Consider the following 18,353-nt stretch of genomic DNA (forward strand, 5'->3'; position numbering starts at 1 on the left):
GGAGATTAGAACAAAGGAATTAGTCAAAGATAAATATCTAGGCATTAAAGCTTTGTCCCCCCCCTCCCACACACACACACACACACACACACACACACACAATATCTTTTTAGCAAATATAATCCATGAATTAATCAAATTCCTTGAAGTAGCAGTCTTCGACAGAAACGAAATATAAGAAAAAAGAGCAGAGACTGAGAGAGATAAATGAAAGCGAAGTAGCACCGTGAAGAAGGAGGAGAGAGGAACGACGTGGAAGAAGTTGCACTGAAAGAAATTGAAAGAGAAGCTACGTCTGTGGAGAGCAGCTAGATGGATTGGCTAAAGAGATTGGAACAAAGGAATTGGTCAAAGATAAATATCTAGGCATTAAAGTCTTGTCCCCCCTCCCCAATATCTTTTAGCAAGTATAATCCATGAATTAATCAAATTCCTTGAAGCAGCGGTCTTCGATAGAAACGAAATAGAAGAAAAGGGTAGAGACTAAGAGAGATAAATGAAAGCGAAGCGGCACCGTGGAAGAAAGGAGGAGAGAGGAACGACGTGGAAGAAGCTGCACCGAAAGAAATTGAAAGAGAAGCTGCGTCCGTGGAGAGCAGCTGGATGGATCGGCTAAGGAGATTTGAACAAAAGAATTGGTCAAAGATAAATATCTAGGCATTAAAGCTTTGTCCTCCCCCTCACACACACACACAATATCTTTTTAGCAAATATAATCCATGAATTAATCAAATTCCTTGAAGCAGCAGTCTTCGATAGAAACGAAATAGAAGAAAAAGGGCAGAGACTGCGAGAGATAAATGAAAGCGAAGCAACACCGTGAAGAAGGAGGAGAGAGGAACGACGTGGAAGAAGCTGAACCGAAAGAAATTGAAAGAGAAGCTGCGTCCGTGGAGAGTAATTGGATGGATTGGCTAAGGAGATTGGAACAAAGGAATTGGTCAAAGATAAATAGCTAGGCACTAAAGCCTTGTCCCCCCCCAAAAAAAAATCTTTTTAGCAAATATAATCCACGAATTAATCAAATTGATGCCAAAATGTAGCCCCAGGCTTAAATCCGAATTTCACATTTTGGCACTCAACTTCGCCTTCAATTTCTTCTTTGATTCCTCCAATTCGAAGTCCAATTTCATTGAAGAAAAGTCCACATAAATTCTATAAATTCCCATCAGCACATAGCCCGACTTGGAAGTCCAAATTTCCTTCAAACGGGTCCGTCCGAATTTCCATTTGTTTTCCGAATCGTTTTTCCGTAAAAATCTCGGAATCTCCGAATTTTTTTTGGAAAGTGAGTCGACGTTTTTGAAATGAATCATGACATGAAAAAACTTTCAATTTATGAAATCGAGTTCAATTTCGCGGTTAATTTCAATTTGACATGATTTTAGTGCGTCCTAACCTACTAGGTAGCTTTTATGAATTTTTAATACAATTGACTCGTGGTCGATTATTTTCGAGCCACAACGTGCATCTTCGACATATTAACGACTCTTAGTTGTTGTGAAAATCTCAAGATTTCAAATACGGACATCAGGTACGAAAATGATAAAAATCGATCTAGTACCGTTTGACAGAAATTTTGCAATTAGGTGGAATCATCCACACATTAATCACATACATCTATTGAATCGACCTATCTCCGGTCTCTGATCATTTTTTACAGTGTCGTAATGACCCTTACAGATTAGCACGGTCGAGCAGTCGATTTCTGGTCGAATTCTTATGTCTATTGCGTTTAGATTTCTTAATAGCTATACCTGATAGGCTAGTTAACTCGTGAGTGGCCAATTCAAAGAAAAAGGCTATAGAGACGTCGATGAAAAGCTCATTTCATCTTATCGAAATCAGACTCAAAAATCAAGATGTCACAGTTGACGTCCCAGGCCAAGCTTATTGTCTTTTTTTTTTTTTATAGATTTTATTTTACGGTCACCGAACTAGGCTCATTCAGAGCCCATTCCAGCCATGGACCTCGAGCCCGTTCGACTCGAGTCGAATGCAAAAGATTCGTAATATAGCATTAACAAAATTTAAAAATCTCAAAATTTCAGAAAAAGATTTTATTTTTTCTAAAAATTAGGAAAAAGCTTAGAAATTAGATCTTGCGTAATTTTCTTTTACAATGTGCGCAAATCTTTTATCAAAAAAAAATTTCGCTCAAAATTGAACGAGCCCCAAGGATTTACAATAGGATGTGGTTTGTTTTGAGAGACAAATATTAGGTCATTGTTTGTGTAATTCTATTTCGATTATAGGTTGATACACACTCTCAATATATCGATTGAAAACCCTCGTAACATCAATTTGACTCATAACATCAATTCGACTTAACATCAAATACTGTTAAGTGAATTGCAAGTGCACAATATCTACAAGTAATAAAGTGATAAGTGAGTATCATTCTCACGAGGATTGTCTCTAATAATACAATTACTTATCAAAAGTGATCAATCTAAATATTTAGCTAATCAAGTCGAAAAGGCAAATAAAAAGTGAATTAAACCAATTAAAGGACTGAACTATAAAAGAGTTGAAATTTAAAGAATTCGAAAGCTAATTAAAATTGCAACATAAACCTAATCTAAAGTAAACCAAAAATTAACAACATAAATTTCAAGATTTTAACCAAGAGATAAAGTGTTAGAGCATCCGACTTCACTTAACTACTCATAATCAATTCTATTAACTTGTCATGCAATAAATTAATTTCCAATTGTGTTGCTGAAATTTCCCTAAATTAGATTACAAGCCGATCTCGGTCTAATAATCCTTTAATTAGGTTTGTTAACCCACACTAACCATAGGTGAATTTAAACTACCTAAAAGCATTAAGTTCTTGTGGAAATTCCCAAATTTAATCTAAGTAATCCCAACCTAGATCTACTACCCCAACCACACAAACAATCTAGTGTACATTGACCTAGATTTAATTTATGGTTCAATATCACTAGTTCTCATGTATACAATCCCCACCGGTATCATGCATACATAAAAAATCATTTAAAAGTTGGCCAAACTTCTAAAAGCATTAAGATCATGATAGAGAACGCCACAATCAAAATAATTATATTGCATGAACAAGTCTTGAAAGTCAATCAATCATGGTTAAGAGCCATTGTAGCTCTAAACAAAAGAAATTTAGAATATAATTAAAGCTAAATTAACAATGAAAATTGAAGAAAACATAATGCTAAATTTAAACAAATTCAACAATTTGAGTCGCAAATAGATTTAGGTTTGCCTCATTCTTCTCTCATTGACATGTGCCAATTCCGCTAAGAAAATAAAAATATAAAAGCTAACTAAGAAATATCCTTAGAGATATTATAATATTCTAGAAAATATTGAGGCGTATGGACTAATCTACAAATCCAGCACAAACACATGGAAAAATTACGCATTGGTCCTCACGTTCTGCAATTGACGCACTATCTCTTATAAATCTGAAAGTCGCGTTTCTTACAAATTCAGTAAAATTACATGAGTAGCAAATAAATTCACCAAATATTCATAAAAAATTAGCAAATACCAAGCTTAAATTAGTAAAAATACTCTATCTAGAGTAGAGTTATCAATTGCCCCCAACTTAAAATGAAGCATTGTCCTCAATGCTTAAGAATAAAGAATTAAACACGAGCAATGAGGCAACCAAATTAGAGTAGAGGAAGGTTAGAGATACTCTCTTGAATATGTGAAAATGCTAATTGTCCATGTTGATTTAGGCCCAGTAGGGTGATGATTGGCTTAGGTCTGTGATTAGAGGCTACTCAAAGAAAATTTCTTATTTGTAAGGTCGCATAGTCGTGTCCCTAACCCCTCTTCTACCTCTATGGTGCATGGTAAGGCGACAGAGTATGCACTTTGCCTCATGCCCATGGACATTGCTATCCCTACCAAATAGAAATTTGTTGCCACAAAAATTCTTTTTTAACTTTTTTTTTTTTATAATTTTTTTTATAGACGACACATAAACCAAACAAACATAAGAAATAGAAGACTAGAAACTTGGGTTGCCTCCCAAGAAGAGCTTACTTTATAGTTCGCAGTCGAACTCTTCCCTTGCTTTTAAGTAGGTAGAACTAAGGTGATAAAAGATGTTTGGGCATCAAAACTTCCTTCAAAGTAGTGCTTGAGCCTATGACCGTTCACCTTGAAAGTCCCTTCCTTCTCATCAGTAATCTCAATGGCTCCAAAAGGGAATACTTTGGTGATAGCGTAAGGACCGGTCCATCTAGACTTCAACTTACCTAGAAATAAACGAAGATGGGAGTTATATAATTAAACTTTTTCACCTATATGAAACTCCTTCTTAAGATGTGTCGATCATGTCATCTCCTTGTTTTTCCTTGTAAATTCCTTGTAAATTCTTGCACTTTCATATGCATCATTGCGTCTCTTACAACTCATCCAATTGAAGCAATATTTTCTCACCTACTACCTGCATATTAAAGTTAAGTTTCTGCAAAGCCCAATATGCTTTATGTTTAATGCAACAGGTAGATGACATGTTTTACCATACAAAAGCCAAAAAAGGTGACATACCAATAGGAGTTTTAAAAGTAGTTCTATAAGCCCACAGAACATCATCAAGTTTTCTTGCCCAATCTTTCATATTAGTGCTCATAGTTTTTCAAAATTCAATTTGGCCACTAATTTGGCGATGATAAGCAGTAACTACCTTATGAGTGACTCCATTTTTATGTAAAAGTGACTCAAATTGTTTATTCATGAAGTGTGTGCCTTGGTCACTTATAATGGCCTTAGGTGTACCAAACCGAGTAAAGATGTGCTTTTTCAAGAAATTACAAACAACTCTAGCATCATTAGCTTGCAAAGCCAGGGCTTCTACCCATTTAGACACATACTCACAAGCAACCAATATGTAAGTGTTATCGAAAGAAGGTAGAAGCGGCCCCATGAAATCAGTGCCCCAAACATCAAGCAATTCATACACTATAATATTGTTTAAGGGCATTTCATGCCTTCTAGATATGTTCCCAGTCCTTTAACACCTATCACAATGAGAAATATAAGCATATGCACCCTTAAAAATAGTAGGCCAATAAAATCTACATTGTAAGATCTCAGCAGCAGTCTTGATGGCACCATAGTGACTACCTGCCTCTCCATCATGACAATGAAAAAGAATATTAGGGATTTCTTCCTTAGCAACACAACGTCTAATAACTCGATTAGCACATACCTTAAACAAGTAAGGATCTTCCCAAAAGTAGTGTTTAACATTGGAGCAAAACTTCTTCCTTTGTTGATAATTCAAGTCAAGATGAAGGATGTTACTTACCAAATAGTTTACAATATGTGCATACCATGAAATTTCAGTTTTCAATGAAAAGAGTGCCTCATCAAGAAAGTCATCCAAGATCGGTACCTCATCACTAGGGGCATTTGGCAACCTAGATAGGTGATCGGCCATGAGGTTCTTGGTCTCTTTTTTATCCTTGATCTCTAAATGAAACTCTTGAAGCAATAAGACCCAACAAATCAACCTTGGTTTCGCATCCTTCTTTGCCAACAAGTACTTTAAAGTTGTATGATCAATATAGACAATTACTTTGGAGCCAATCAAATAAGAATGAAATTTATCAAAAGCGAAAACGACTACCAAAAGCTCCTTTTCAGTGGTGTCATAATTCAGTTGGGCTCCATTAAGGATTCGGCTAGCATAATGTATAGATCGAAAAATTCCATCATTTCTTTGACCAAGCGTAGCTCCAATGGCATAATTATTAGCACCACACATTAATTCAAAAGGCAAGCACCAATCTGGTGACGTCATTACAGGAGCCGAAATTAGTTTCTCCTTCAAGGTCTCAAATGCCTGCCAACAATTATAGTTAAAATTAAACTTAGCATCTTTTTTTAAGCAATTCTGTGAGTGGTATTGATACAATCTTCGATAAATCCCTTATAAATCACCCATAAACTCTGCATGTCCTAAAAATTCTTGAAGTAATTTCACAGAAGTAGGGGGTGGTAATTTGGAGATAACTTCAATTTTGGCTTGGTCCACCTCAATACCTCTAGCAAAGATTTTATGGCTTAACACTATTCCATTCTGCACCATAAAATGACACTTCTCCCAATTTAGCACAATGTTAGTCTCTTTGCATCTTTGTGATACTAAAGCCAAGTTATGCAAACATGAATAAAAACAGAGAAATCATCCATGAAAATTTCAATGTATTTCTCTATCATGTTAGAAAGAATAGCCATCATGCATATTTAAAAAGTAGCAGGTGCATTGCAAAGACCAAAAGATATCCTTCTATATGTAAATGTATCAACAGTGGAATCAGCTGTGGGATTTTAAGAGGAATTTTGCCAGTATCCTCCCGGAGGAGCAAGCACAGCTTGCTAAGTTGCAGCCGCAATTAAGGTTGCCACTACAAGGTTGCCATGATACTTCACTTGCTGAGACCTAATTCCCTAAACAAGATCCCCTATCTTTAGTGCAAATCCCAATTGGAGAGATGATTCGGAGAAAAGCCCTCTCTCATGTTGATCTGATTTGAAACACGATGAAATTCCAATGGAGAAATTTGAAGTGAAAGAAAATGGAAAGGATAATAGTAGATCCAAAATTGGTTTCATTATACCCAGAAATTTAAAGAATGAATTGATAGATCGATCTTGAAGTTTGATTGAGATCTTTTTCTAGGTTTCTAAAGCAAGAAATTTTGTGTGATTTTGCAGATATGATTAATCTTTTTTTTTTAAATGGACAATGACGTGGGGCAGCTCAGGCCCATTTACGTCTTTTATTTGATAAATTTAGGATTTTGAACTTTGCTATTTCCTTCTTCAATTAGCTTGATTTAGAATATTCACTTCGCATATAATACTTCAATTTATTGTTTTTTATTAGATTAACTTCTTAAAAGTGTTGAGATATCATATTCTTTAGGGAAAAAGCCACCAAAAACCCCAAACTTTCCCTCGAGTGATAGATTTACCCCGAACTTTGTTTTGTGACGTGAAAAATCCCGAAATTTGCTAACTGTGACACATTTACCCCATTAAGGGTATTTTTGTCTTATTCTTTCTATTTTTTTTTTCTTCTTCTCTCTTCCCTCCGCCGGCCATGGCAGAGCCGACGAGAGGAAGCCGGCGGCTCGGGCGAGGTCGCCCTTGCCGGCGTCGGGCGAGGGAGGCCCTCAAGCCTGGGTCGGCCGAGGGCCTCCCTCGCTCGCGTCGGCAGGGTGCCCTCGCCGGATCCGGGAGAGGGTGCTCTCGCCGGCGTCGAGCGAGGTGCCCTCGCTAGATTTGGCGAGGCGAGAGGCCCTCGCCTGCGTCGGGCGAGGTGCCCTCGCCGGACGCGACTTCCCTCCGCCGGCTCCGCCATGGCCGGCGGAGGGAAGGAAGAAGAAGAAAAAAAAGAAAAAAAAAAAAGAAAAAAGTTTTTAAAGTAAAAATGCCCTTATGATTTAGGGTAAATGTGTCACACAAATGAAAGTTCGGGGTTTTTTTGTGTCACAAATAAAAGTTTAGGGTAAATGTGTCACGTTAGCAAACTTCGGGGTTTTCACATCACAAAATAAAGTTGGGGTAAATCTGTCACTCGAGGCAAAGTTGGGGGTTTTGGTGGCTTTTCCCCTATTCTTTATTGGAAGAAGCGATAGGATCTAGTTGTTTTGTTTTTTTGCTTTTTTTTTTTTTTTTTCAAATATAGGTTTATCTAGGTTTCTGTTATGTTCTCAATTTCTTTTATGTTAACTCTATAGAGTAGAAATTTCTAGAAAAAGAGTTACAATCGTGCAGATTAGTTGTGTTTTGTCAGATCACATGGTTTGCCTCTTTCTAGAGGTACAGAAAATTGAGAAATCGTCCTCTACGTGTTTTGTGCATGTAAGCTGCGAGTGTTCATGTTTGCAAGCTGCGACTCGGCGCTTTTCGTTTCCCCTTTAGCATTGTATGAGATAGAAATAGGAAAAAAGCTATTTGAAGCCCGACTTCAAGAAAGATTAGAGGTCTTTAAGGAATCAAGAAATTAAAAGATGAGTCCGTCAAATGCAATTGATAAAAAGGAGTACTTTAGCAAACCTTAAAAGACTGGAAAGATAGATTATACAGACACACGACAAGAACAGCTACAGTTAATAATACTTGGGAGTTATTTCTGATCCTTTGATCCTAGGAAGTTGCCGAAATGTTCCCTGGTGACATCGATTCGGTTCAGAACTTGGATGTGCCGTTCGGACACGTGCACTGGGAGAAGAAACGAAGCATGTAGACCTTATTTATTGAATGGAATCACTTCGACCAATGTAATGAATTCCTGAATCTATTCAAAAAGTACAATTTAGTCCAAATCACCTGAAATTATATTAGTATGTGAGTCATAATAGGCAAATTCACATTAATCGAAAAGTTTCAAATTCAATTACATGTTGTACACGAGCTTTTTGGCTATGCAGAGAAAGACAGCCTTGGAGAGGTATCCCGATAGCCTATATGCACGAGATTCAACTGATTGGGAGTAATTTTCCTGTCCACAAATTAGTTATTTTATTGCTGTGTCGGATTGTACTTGTTAGCTTCTATCTCCTATAATCTGTTCAGACTAATCAATTTTGGAAGAGTTTTGCAGTCTAAAGTACATAGTTTATCGAAAACTCTCTCAACGTATGTTGAGTTTTCTCTCTATCCAGTACGTGATAGTTACCCCTCTTTCCCCAAAATCTCACTCGCTTGAACCTAAAAATCTTTTCCCATGGCTGATTCTGGACTATTTCCACCTGATTAAGCCTCCCTTAGCGGATTCGGATACCGATTGCAGTTCAGCGGTCATCTCAGCTCCAATCCTCTTTGGATTTTCCTCTACAGTTTCGTAGCTAAGTGTTCTCTGACTGGAGGCCAGTCCCGGTGTCTCTCCTGTTTGATCCACCTAATTTCTTGGAGTTGAACTTCCATCTCTTCCGTTCACAAGATCGCCATCAACGGACTGACCTGTCCATCCACTAATCTCTGAGCTTTATCCGATAACCCTAATTTTGGGTCCACATACGCTTCTCGTCTGGGCCCCTCGATTTCTTAGTTTCCTTCGCGGGGTTTTCCTTCTGCTCCTTTCTTTTCCTCGCGGCCATTGTGATTGGTGGCTCTCAACCCTTGCTGCGAGCTTGGTTTCCTCTGCTGCTCTGTTCACGCCTATGTGCTGGTAAAATTCCGAGCGCACCTCAACCAGAACAGGTTTTCAGTTTGCATCTTTCCTTGGGTTATTACAGTTGAACGAATGGTAGACCCTAGTACAGAGTCGAGTCGTTTTGAGGCGCTATGTAAGAGTCTTGGCAACTTATGGTCTGAGGATGATGTAATAAACGTTACTCAAGGAATCTCGACTGAAAAACTTGCGGAATGCAGACGTACCTTATTAGGCAAACTTTATTCCCGTCCTAATGTTAACTTCCCATCGTTCCTTAAGACTATGAAATGGGCTTGGAAGACAGAAAATGTGTCCTGCACCGTGTTAGAACCAGGTTCTTTTCGTTCACATTTAACTCGAAGCTGAGAAACAGCGAATCCTTGATGCCATGCCTTGGTCCTTTTCAGTAACCTCCTTGTGCTGCAACAAAGTGTGACCGGATATCCCTGATATTTGTTATGATTTCTCCCACTGCCCATTTTGGGTGCATCTGTTTGGCCTTCCTTTTGGCAGAGTTACGATGGAGGTAGTTAGAGAAATTGCATCAAAGATCGGAGAAGTTCTACAAGTTAAGCTGGAAGCAAAGGAAACGGCATTTATAAAGATGGAAGGCAAAAATTAAGCTCAACCTAGCTACACCCCTCAAAACGAGGAGTAGTTGTTAACTTAGGATGCAAAAAATTATGGATCGAGTTCAAGTATGAGAGGCTACCACACTATTGCTATTCTTGTGGTAGAATTGGCCACTATGTCATTGCTTGCAAGGAAATTCCTTATGAATCTACCCAGTTGGATGAAGACCTCCGGGTAATTTTGGGAATTGGCTGCGAGCTGAAGCACACGAACTCTAAGCCCGTATGGCAAAATCTTCTATGGCAAACAATCCCAACTCATTGAAGAAGAGGAAATGGTACCAGCAACTCCACTTCAAGCGGAAAACCAAGAAACTCAGCAACCATCAAACACGGGAAAGCTGGCCATTCTGCATCCCCAATCACAGCCTCTTTATGAGGAAGAACAACATCCTCGCCAACTCGTATCTTCTCGAGCTTTGACTATTATGGAGGGCAGGTCTCCACAAAAGCGTGACAGCAGCTGCTTGGATGCTGAATCTATGCTAACTCTCCATAATGAAAACCTCAAAGCAGCTGGAAAAGAGAAGCAGCCCTATGGAGCATTAGTAAAATGTTCAGCTAAAGGTAAAGCTAAGGCTACCAAACTTCATACATCCAAGAAAGGAAAAAGATTCTGCCCGTATGGAGCTCAATCCACAAAAGCAATCGATGCTGAAAATTTACAACTCATAGAAATCCCGATTACCGAGGAAGAGAAATCTACTCAATGGGCTTTGGTGGCTGGCCCTAATAAGCCATCGGTGCATCAATGAAACTCCTGAGTTGGAATTGTCAGGGATTGGGGTCTCCCCTGACAATTCAAGCACTTAGGGTCCTTGCGACTCAGGAAAGACCTAATATTATATTTCTTATGGAAACAAAGAACCAAGAGCAGAAAGTTATTCGGTTGAGAAGAAGGCTTAAGTATCCTCACAGTTTCGTTGTGAATCCAGAAGGTTTATCAGGAGGTTTGACTCTTTTTTGGGATGATCATGTTTCTCTTTCAATCAATTCTCATTCTACTTCCTATATTAATGTGCATTGCTTTTTGCATGAAAATAGAAGGAATATGCAAATCACTTTCCTACATGCTCCTAATGCATTTCATGAACGTCTTATACTCTGGGATGAAATACAAAGAATTAATATCTCCAATCACAGCCCTTGGATATGCATCGGAGATTTTAATGAAATATTATATCATTGGGAAAAGGTAGGAAAGATGATGGTGAACTTGTCGCCTGATCGCATTCGGGAGATTTTTTATATGCTAGTTCCCTAATGGATCACGGAAGCCAAAGGGTGCGCATTTACCTGGACAAATAGAAGAGAAGGTGATGAAAATGTCAAAGAAAGGCTGGACAGAGCATTATGCACGATGGAATGGAGGATAGCGTACCTGAATGCCGAAGTTACAGCCTTACCAGCCATTGGTTCAGATCCAGTCCTCTTCTCTTGTCAACATTACTGTTCTATCACGTAAAAGGCGACGGTTTAGATATGAACCATTTTGGTCGGAGGATGATGAATGCAAGATAATTGTCAAGAGGGCATGGGAGACGCTCACCCACGAAGAACATGGTGGATAAACTATCTATTGTTGTCATGCAATTGACGGCCTGGAGCAAAAATCGATTCCCCAATGCTTCGAAACAAATTGAGGGATTGAAAAATGAGCTTGTCGCTCACATGAACAACCCTATATTGAAGTCTAATCAGAGCAGAATTTAGAATATTCATAAAGAAATCGACTCCTTGTGGCGTCGGGAAGAAATGTTTTGGGCAATCAGATCTTGAGTCAAATGGCTGAAATGGGGGATAGAAATACAAAATTTTTCATGCAACCACTATTCAACGGAGAAACAGAACCGTATCTCGATGCTAATGAATGCCGAAGGCGGTGGGTGAGAAATCATGAGAATCTTCAACATATGGCGGTGGATTACTTCAACAACTTATACACTTCGGTAGGACCGCGAAATTTTCAGCCTATTCTTGATCAGATCCCAGTATCAGTTAATGCAGCTATGAACACAAAACTAACAGAAGCGGTGACTATGGAAGAAGTTTATACAGCTACTCACCAAATGGGGGCTACCAAAGCTCCGGACCGGATGGTACGAATGGCCTATTTTCCATCATCACTTGGCAAGACATAGGTGGGGATATATTCAGGGAAGTACAACGTTTCTTTGACTCTGGAACCATCAACCCAGCCATGAATAGAACCCGAATCACTCTTATCCCTAAAATTACAAATCCAGAAAGGTTAGAGCAATTTCAGCCTATAAGTCTGTGTAACTTTAGTTACAAAATCATTTCTAAAATCCTTGCAAATAGACTTAAACCTTTCTTACCAGCCATTATTGCTGAAGAGCAGAGTGCTTTTGTCGGGAATCGGCAAATACAAGACAACATTCTAATTGTTCAAGAGGTTATCCACCGGTTACGGACTCGAGACAGGAGGAAGAAGTTTCAGGCTATTCTTAAACTTGACATGCAAAAGCCTATGACAGAATCGAATGGGATTTCTTACAGGAATGTTTACATAAAATGGGGTTTAATGCCGATTGGGTGAAGTGGATTATGCAGTGTATTACCACAGTATCATATAGCATCAATCTCAACGGTGAATCTCTACCTTATTTCAAGCCATCTCGGGGTATTCGCGGGGATCCATTATCGCCTTATTTGTTCATTATCGTAGCTAACGTTCTATCTTACATGATGAAGAAAGCAATAGCAGAGGATACAATTCATGGCATCAAGCTGAACCGTACTTGCCCAACCCTTTCCCACTTACTATTTGCTGATGATTCTATTTTCTTCCTAGATTGCTCAGTACAGGAATGTCAAAACTTGTCAACTATTCTTAATCACTCTTTGCTACGCATCTGGTCAAGCCGTAAATCTCAACAAATCTGGACTGTTTTTCAGCAAAGGGTGTCCAAATAGTCTCAGAAGAAATATGTTATCGGTGCTGCGAATTCCCGAAATTGCGAAAACTGGGAAATATTTGGGAATCCTTTCAGATTGGGGGTCCTCAAAAAAAGATATGTTCGCATGGATATTGGGCAGGGTCAACTCAAAGTTGGAAAGTTGGAAGGATAATTTGCTTTCACGAGCTGGAAAAGAGATTCTTCTCAAAGCAGTAGTTCAATCAATACCTCAATATGCTATGTCAATCTTCATAATCCCAATCTCTATTATTAAAGCAATTGAGAGGAAAATCGCTACCTTCTGGTGGCGAAGTTCTAACAAGAATTCTGCTATAATAATCGGGCGTAAATGGGATACGTTAAAACTACGTAAGAATGAAGGCGGGCTTGGCTTCAAGGATCTACAAGATTTTAATACGGCTATGTTAGGTAAACAAGCCTGGAGGATTTCTCAATGTCCGAGCACACTCTTAAACAAATTCATGAAAGGACTTTACTTCCCAAACTGTAACTTCTGGCAAGCAGGGAAAGGCTCTCGCCCATCGTGGGGATGGCAAAGTTTATTGGCTGGCAGAAATGCGATTGCTCCTCAGATGATATGGGCAGTGGGTAATGGACAAAAAATTTCCATTAGAGAGGATAAGTGGCTCAAATCAGGACGGATTGGAGGAAGGCCAGCGTCCAATGAACAAACAAAAGTTGCTGATTTGATTGACTTTGAAGCTGGTATTTGGAAGGAAGACATATTGCTATCCCTATTTGATGAATCCTTAACATCAGAAATTATGGAAACACCTTTCGGACTCCCAACTAGTGAAGATATGTTGGTTTGGACAGATAACAAATCGGGAAAAATATACGGTAAAGAGTGGTTACTTTTCAAACGAGGAAACCACATATGCATAGACAATCTACGCCAACGACATCACACAGTTCGACCACTCATTTGGAAGCTTATACGGAACTACATTGCTACAACCGAAAATAAAATTCTTCCTATGGAGTGCATGCCAAAATGCGCTTCCTACCCTGGATAATCTTTATAGGGAAAGATAGCACCTGAATCGATATGCCCATTATGCAAGTTGGAACTGAGACGATTGAGCATACTTTATTGCTCTGCCCCTGGAGAGCCCACATTTGGAAAGACCCAAACCTGAAAACATGTACAAATCGTGTTGGCTTAACAAGGTTTGATGACTGGTTATCTAAATATTTTGTGACGCAAGGAGACTCACAGAAGTTTGAACTGGTTGCCACAGTTCTTTGGTGCATTTGGAAGGATCGGAATCAATTCATCTTCAATCATCAGCCCTTAAACCCACACCGAACCCTGCTCAAAGCCACGGCTTCACAGGACTCTTTCTCAGCTTGGAATAGAAAAGCCCCAAAAAAGAATCACAGCCGAAGAGAAGTTGAAAAATGGCATCCTCCAGCACCTGGAACTCTCATTGTTAATATAGATGCCTCATTTGAAATTAGTTGTGATAACAACATGCCGTCGGAACGCTATCCACAGAAAGAACATAGACCTATCTCACCAGGTCGTGAGTCAAGAAGTCCAACACATCCGAGAGGAATCAACGCTTCACACCTTTGAGATTTGTGCAAAATGGTTGCCTTCACTCGACCCGACGAATCAACGCTGCTTGCACCCTCTTCCTGCATCGGAAGATCAACACACCCATCTTCCAACATCTGCAGCTGAATACAGAGACCTTAGATCAACCGGACATCTATACCCTGCAATATTGCAGCACAAACGACCAGCCAAAGCCGCTCACCATGGCAACCCTCGCACCTCGGATCATAGAGAACGAAGATCTTTTGCCTCTGAAACGGAGGAAAGAACCCTCAGATCTACCAGATCTGATTTCCCAGGAATACATCAAAATCTCAAAGTTATAATCGCTGCTCAACGCAGTTCACATTGCGACCTGGAAGAAAGAGATGAAGAAACAAGGAACCATCGTACATGTCTTTGTGGAAGAAGGCCCGAAATCCAGACCAGATCTCACCAATCGTGCTCCCATGACTGTGAAATCAACGCCGGCGAAGAAGACACCCCCCGCAATGGACGAACGGAGGCTCGGTTTCACCGGATCTATAATTCCGAAACATTGCAGATCGCAAGACCACAAATAACGCCCACCATGGCAAGCTTTGCGGTTCGGAAGAGGTAGAAGACCTTCCTCTCGGCTCCGGCATTGGCAATGACATAGCTATGATTTCGGCCCTAAAACCAAAGAAAGAAACATCGGATCTACGAGATCGATCTCCCAAATCAGCGGCAGCAACTCAACATCATCACCGACACCCACCGGGGAAGGCATTGCGAGTTCGAAGAGAGGGAAGAGGATATTAACAACCCACCTTTGTTGTGCTGGTGAAGAAAAGAAGCCTCTCTTCCCGGATCCGATCTCATCCATCATCCGGCTTTTTCTTCAGCATTTGGCCACAATCACTCCACTGAGAGACGAATGAAGCGTCTTCGGCTACCGAGACAAGGCCTTCTTCTTTTGGTCCTCGGCATCCAAGAAAAAGACCTCGGGCGGCTATTGCTTGCGTCTGCGAGAGATTCCTTTGGTAAAATTCGCGATGGGTTTGCAAAGAATATCGAGGTTAGTTCGCCTGAACAAGCGGAGGCCGTCGCTTTGGTTGAAACCCTAAATTTTATCTCTGAAAACCTAATCCCCAATTCCCCAGAAAAAGAAATACTTCTTTTATCTGATTGTCGGTTGATGGTGGACAGTCTATTGTCGTCATCTACCTTAAATTGGTCAGTGCAACCCCTCGTGGACCGGGCCAAGCACAAATTGAAGACTATGTCTCGGCCTTTCTTTTGCTCACTGCAGTAGGAATTCTAATCGGGTTGCTTATTTGGGTTGCAAAAGCCCGGCGTTTTGATTTTCTTCCTAGTATGCGGGCGACTAGTCCCCTTCGATCTCTGGATCTTCTTTGTACTGATGCTTTTGCTGTATTACCTTTACCTACTATTTAATATAATCAGCTTTGTTTCTCGTCAAAAAAAAAAATCAATTTTGGAAGAACAAAAGAGATGTTACCGCTCATGATGGAAAGAGTTGGAAGGAAATCATGTATCCAAAACCATCCAACTTAGAGAAATTTAGAGCTCACTAAACATGAGTTTTAAAGGGGTTGGAAGGGAAACAATTTTAATCATACCTTTACAATTCACTTAATAGACAATAAACAAGGCGATCTCTATGTCACTATTATGTTTTCCTCACTTATCCTCTGCATTTTGTCGTTAGGAGAAGGATCTAAATAGGATAGGATAAAGTAAGATATAAAATTCTCCGAATAGTAAAGATGGACACATCTTATCCTATCAAGTGTTTGATACACTCAACATAAGATCTGAAAACACGTAAAAATTAAATAAAACTAAAGATATGAAAATTATAAAGCAAAAATTGTAATGCGTAAAAAAACTAAAAATATGTAGGCAAGAGGAATTAGGGTCAACAGTTGCCGACGGGAAAGGATTGTCGTTGGCAGGAGCGTACGCATCAGGAAGTTCTAGCACAGACTTGTGTCGATGGCGTAGCAGCAAACGAACCATCAAATAACGAGCAAGATGAAGCAGCCGCAGGAACGATGAACAGCGGCGCTTAACTTCGTGAAGCGACTGAGGAAAAGAGATAACCTTTTTCGCTTTCCTTGTTCCCTCAATCTGCAGTGAAAGCGTGGATCCCCGGAGAAATCATGGACTACAGAGGATCGCGCTATTCTGACGAACTCTTCCACCGGCGCAACTCGCTCTCCGGAGAAATTGTGTTGCAATGATTGGCCCCGGTCGTCATAGGAGAAAGCAAGTTGTTGTTGTTCCTCTTAAAATTCTTTTAAATTTTTCTTATCCAATCCGGATCTATCTCACCCTCATCTCGAATTTCTAATCCATCATTTTATCCGGACATATCCTAGTTTATTCGATCCAAGTGGCAGTCTCAAATACTGAGTATGATAATAAATTGTCCTAGATTCAAATCCGGATTACTAAACATAATCTATATTTAAAGCCTATAAAAATAGATACCTGGCCTTTATTGGTTGTCCAAACCCTCTGAAGCCCAATGGGCTCTTCTTTGTTTTTGTACCGACAATCTTTAGCCTAGCAATGAGAAGTACGTTTTCTGACTAAAACAAAGTGAATGTTTTGATCGAATTGAGTCTTCTAAACCGAATATTAGTCAGGATTATCATGCAAATTTAATCTCATTCATTTTGTAATTTCCATCTGCTAATTGGATTTTGAAACAGGCCAATGTGTATCTAGTAACTTAAATGAATACATTTAAAAAATAATCTACATACGCATCTTTTCACTATCCTAATATGAGTTCCTAAATTTTCCTATTTTGAAGAAACGCTACTTCTTGACCTCACTGTCACAATCCAATTGAATGGCATAAAAAGTCTATTACAAGTTTGGATAGAGTGATTTGGAGAGAAATCAAATGATTATCACTAAGGAAACAAAAAGAAGATAAAAGAATGGATCAAGCTGTAAAAACTGTATTCAATACGAAAAGAAAATAGGAAGTAGAAGATTGGGAGGGGTGATGGTAATCCCTCCCGTTTCGTTTCTTCTCTTCATCAAAAGAACCAAATAAGGTGATCCCGTTATCTTTGTTACCATTACATTTGTTCCGGAGTTGGATTATGTCAATTCAAGGATTGAACAGTAAAAGCACAAACAACCACGCAATTGATGAACTAACCTACGAATGCAGCGATATGTAAGATAGTGTTACCCTCTTGGTCTTTCCAATCCAAAATTGACTGTTAGATTGACTCTCTCAAACCTATTCAAACTGCACATTGAATGCTTGGAGGTTGCGGTTCTTGATGGCAATGTGAACTATAGTTTCACACTAGCTCATCAAGTTTTCAGTGGACAATTTGCAGACAGATTGGAACTCGGCTTGGAGCTCCGGCTCAATGTCTCTCTATTTCTCTCGGCAACACAATGCAAAGTGGGGTTTAACCTGTGTAGTTCGTGGACTTGGATCAACTTGAGGGTGAGGGCCATTAGTGCCCATGCTTGTTTGCAAAGCCAAGTGCATGGGGCCGTAACCCTCTTGATTCACCTTCCGAGCAAATCACGGCTTCAACATGGCCATCACCATGGCCATTGGGGTTTTCCTGGTGGCCGTGGTGATGTGTGGCAAAGGGAGTCTCTGAGAAGAGGCCCTAAGATACAGGATTTGGCTCATCCTTTTATTAACCCATGTAGCTCATCAACATTGTCATGTTCTATTGCTTGCTGAAGCCGATGTCTCCCCAATCACTTGAAGTAGTGGGAGGTAGCAGCTGAGGCTTTCTTGATAAATCACAGCTATGGCGAACTAAGTTTTGTTAATTTTAAATCCTCAAGTGGCCAAAACAAGACGTTGAATAGTCAATTGACCAACTTCACAAATCTTAAATCCTGCTTCTATACTTATCCTTATTACTGTCAAAAAGATTAGATCGATGTCCATAACTGGCGAGTCATTGGCAATTGAGTTTTCCATAATCATAAGTCAAGATGGCTGCTATAACAGTTCACTCAGCTTTTGATCTGAAAGCTTTTAACCCAAAAGTTTCAGGAATACTCTGTGAATTATAACTACA

At 39.6% G+C, this 18,353-nt stretch overlaps 1 long non-coding RNA gene across 1 annotated transcript; it reads right to left on the bottom strand.

The window, feature by feature from the left end:
- Positions 1-13,805: 13,805 nt before the first annotated feature.
- On the bottom strand, positions 13,806-14,315 carry LOC120292748. The gene is made up of 3 exons (XR_005550342.1): positions 14,255-14,315; positions 13,952-14,152; positions 13,806-13,869 (listed from the first exon to the last, which is right to left on the bottom strand). It is a non-coding gene; the product is annotated as an uncharacterized LOC120292748 (long non-coding RNA).
- Between the last annotated feature and the right edge of the window lie 4,038 nt (positions 14,316-18,353).

Source organism: Eucalyptus grandis, chromosome 4, assembly GCF_016545825.1.
Source record: "Eucalyptus grandis isolate ANBG69807.140 chromosome 4, ASM1654582v1, whole genome shotgun sequence".
NCBI classification, from domain to species: Eukaryota; Viridiplantae; Streptophyta; class Magnoliopsida; order Myrtales; family Myrtaceae; genus Eucalyptus; species Eucalyptus grandis.